We start from the raw sequence: 3,909 nt of genomic DNA, 5'->3' as shown, positions 1-3,909 counted from the left end.
ATGAAGATAAGGGAGAGACCGCAGGTGGAGAGAATAGTTTGGAAGTGGCTTGAAATGGTGGGTATGAAGAGTCAAGAATTTCAATTAGTTTGATGACATGGGAAAGAAGGGAAATGCAATTAGAGATATCTAAAATAAAGGGGCACCTGGGTGGCTCAGTTAAGCATCTGACTTCAGCTCAGGTCATGATCTCACAGTTCATGGGTTTGAGCCCCATATCAGGCTCTGTACTGACAGCTCAGGACCTGGAGACTGATTCAGATCCTGTGTCTACCTCTCTCTCTGCCCCTCCCTGCTTGTACTCTGTGTCTCAAAAATAAATAAACATAAAAAAATAAAGAAAAAAAAAAGAAATATCTAAAAGGACAACTCAATAGGTCTTTGGAATCAGTTATGGAGATGAATCCAAACCTCTGGATTTGGGATCCTGAGAGTACAGCAGGAAATGATGGGGAGGAGAATTTAAAAGATCAGGTTTGGGGAATGCCTGGCTGGCTCAGTTGGTAGAGCATGGGACTCTTGATCTCAGGGTTGTGAGTTCAAGCCTCACACTGGGTGAAGGATAACTTAAAAATAAATCTTAAAAAAGGGGGAAGGTTTGGGAAGGAAGACAAACATGAGCTCTAGATGAGTACTATGTGCTGGTGGGATAATTGTGTGGAGAGGCATAGGAAGGTGGGCCTTTAAACCACACCCTGCTATGGACATTTCCAGCCCAAATCGGGATTCCTCAAGTGACCAATGCATTCTTGACAGGCTTCCATTAAGAGTCAGCCCTCAGGTCGCCTGGGTGGCTCAGTTGGTTGAGCCTCCAACACTTGATTTTGGCTCAAGGTCATGATCTCAGTTCAAGGTCATGATCTCATGGTTCGTGAGTTTGAGCCCCATATCATGCTCTGTGCTGATGGCGTGGAGTCTGCTTGGGATTCTCTCTCTCCCTCTCTCTGCCCTCCCATGTGCACTGGCTTGCTCACTCTCTCACTCTCTCTACCTCTCAACAAATGAATAAACTTAAAAGAAAGAGTCAGCCCTCAAGTTTGGGAAATGTGCTTACTGTTCTGTAGTAAAGCATCAAAGTAGTTTGGTGCTCTGATTCTAGCAAATCTCAGCTAAACCCAATCCATGCAATACATCATCTAATCACCTCGAGCAGTAACTTTTTTTTTTTAACCTTTATTTTGTATTGAGAGACAGAGCATGAACATGGAGGGGCAGAGAGAGGGGAAGACACAGAATCCAAAGCAGGCTTCAGGCTCTGACCTGTCAGCACAGAGCCCGACGTGGGTTGAGCAGTAACTCTTTATCCTCACTGTAAAATGCAAGTATTACTTATCTCATAGGTTTTCTTTTTTTTTCTTTGAGCCTTTAATGAGATAACACAATGGAAAATGCCTCCCCCCAACACACACACACGTAAAATGCCTGGCACATAGAAGTTACCTAACTACAGCAGCAATTATTATTTATTATTTTATACATGATAGGTTTTTTTGTTGTTGTTACAATTTTCAAAATATTCATTTCATATACTGCATCATTTAATCTTCACTACCATAATGGTTTTAGGCCATTTCACAGGTGGGAAATATGAGACTTAGGCAATCAATGACTTCTACAGTTTCTAAATGACATGGCTGAGGCCAGTAATTTCAAGTCTTTTTTTTTTCTACTTTGCCATTCTGCCTCCTACAGATCTGGGGCATGGGAGCTGAGAATTCTCAAAAATGCCATCATATTATTTTATGTCCTTGGGAGCTATATACAGTATTTTGCATTTTTATATCAAATTTAATGAATATCACATAATTTACATTGCTTACAAATAATGTAAACCCAAACTTAGTCCACTTTCCTCTTATGGTTTGCATTTTTGTGACTTCAAGAGCTTTACTGAGATATAATTTACATACCATAAAATTCACCTATTTTTAAGTGTACAAATCAATGACTATTAGTAAGTTTATGGAATTGCACAACCATTATTATGCAATACAGATTTAGAATATTTCTATCACTCCATGAAGATCCCTTATGTCTGTCTCTGTAGGTTTACCTTTTATGGACATTTTGTGTAAATGGAACAACAATCATGTGACCCTCTGTGTCCAGCTTTTTTTTTTAACATAGCACATTGTTAAGGTGATCCCTTTAGTAGTATGCATCAATTGTCCATTCCTTTTTATTGCTGAATAATATTCCATTATATGGATATATCACATTGTGTTTATCCATTCACCAGTTGATATGCTGGTGAATTTTCATTGTTTTCTATGTTTGGGCTGTTATTAAAAATGCTATTATGCATAAGAAACATCAAGTGTTGGCAAAGATGTGGAGAAAGGGGACCCCTCTTGCACTGTTTGGTGGGAGGGCAAACTGGTAAAGCCACTGCAGAAAACAGTGTGGAGGTTCCTCAAAAAGTTAAGATAGAACTACTCTATGATCCAGTAATTGCACTCCTGGGTATTTACCCAAAGAATAGAAAAATACTAATTTGCAAAAAATACATGCATCTCTATATTTACTGCAGCACTATTTACAATAGCTAAATTATGGAAGCAGTCCAAGTACCCACCAATAGATGAATGGATAAAGAAGATGTGGTATATATATATACAATGAAATATTACTCAGCCATAAAGAATGAAATCTTGCCATTTGAAACAACATGGATGGATCTAGAGAGTATAATGCTTGGTGAAATAAGAGAAAGACAAATACCATGTGATCTCACTCATATGTGGAATCTAAGAAACAAAACAAATGAACAAAGGAAAAGACAAACCAAAACACAGACTCTTAACTATAGAGAACAGATGGTTACCAGAGGGTGGCAGGATGGGAGACATAAGGGGATTGAGAGCACCTTAACTTGATGGACACTGAGTAACTCATGGAATTATTGAATCACTATATTTTACACCTGAAACTAATATAGTACTGTATGTTAAGCTACACTGGAATTAAAATAGAATATGATTACAAAAAATAATGCTATTATAAATTTTCACATGCAAGCTTGTGTGGCAAATGGTTTTATTTCTTTTGGGTATGTACCTCAGAGGAGAGCTTGCCTTATTGTTTTCTGAAGTGACTGCACTATTTTATATCTCCAGAAATACAGGAAGATTCCCATTCCTCCACATCCCTGCCGACACTTAATACCGTCTGTCTTTGATTACAGATGTCACAGTGGATGTGCAGTGGTATCTCCTTGTGGTTTCCATTTGCATCTCCCCAGCCACTAAGGGCATTGAGCATCTTCTCTTATGCTTATTGGCCACTTGTTTATCTTATTTGATAAAATGTGTATCCTAATGTTTTGCACACTTAGTTGATTGCCCTATTATTGAGTTATATAAGTTATTTATATATTTTAAATTAAAGTCCTTTATCAGATATAAGATTGCTAATGTGCTGTCCAAGTGCATAACTTGCATTTTCATTTCCGTAATCGTTTTCTCTTGCCATAAAAATATTTTAATTTTGATAAAGTCTAATTGTTTTTTTTCTTTTGTGAACCATGCTTTTGGGTTTTAGTGTTGTTTGTGTTGTTGTTGTTTTTGTTTTTAAGATTTTATTTTTAAGTAATCTCTACACCCAATGTGGGCCTTAAACCCACAACCCTGAGTTCAAGAGTCTCATGCTTTACCAATTGAGCCAGCCAGGCACCACTGGACCATATTTTTGATGTCCTATCTAAGAAATCTACTCAATTCAAGGTCATGAAGATTTCCCCCTAGGTTTTCTAGATTTCAAGTTATTTTTTGTGTGTGTTATGGGACATAAAGGTAGGAATTCATCATTTCTATTGTGTTAGTCCTTTCAAGATTAAGCTTACAATTGCTTCTTTGTTTTCATTTTTCTTATGCTTTGTTCTTTTCCTCTACATTTGCTTTTCTTCTAATT

The 3,909-nt window shown here is 37.5% G+C and overlaps 1 non-coding gene across 1 annotated transcript; it reads left to right on the top strand.

The window, feature by feature from the left end:
* Positions 1-485: 485 nt before the first annotated feature.
* On the top strand, positions 486-558 carry TRNAK-CUU. The gene has a single exon. It is a non-coding gene; the product is annotated as a tRNA-Lys (tRNA).
* Positions 559-3,909: the final 3,351 nt, after the last annotated feature.

The sequence above is a fragment of the Felis catus genome, chromosome D4 (genome assembly GCF_018350175.1).
Source record: "Felis catus isolate Fca126 chromosome D4, F.catus_Fca126_mat1.0, whole genome shotgun sequence".
Lineage (NCBI taxonomy): Eukaryota > Metazoa > Chordata > Mammalia > Carnivora > Felidae > Felis > Felis catus.
The sequence above is the reverse complement of the archived record's forward strand: the minus strand, read 5'-3'. Positions and strand labels throughout refer to the sequence as shown.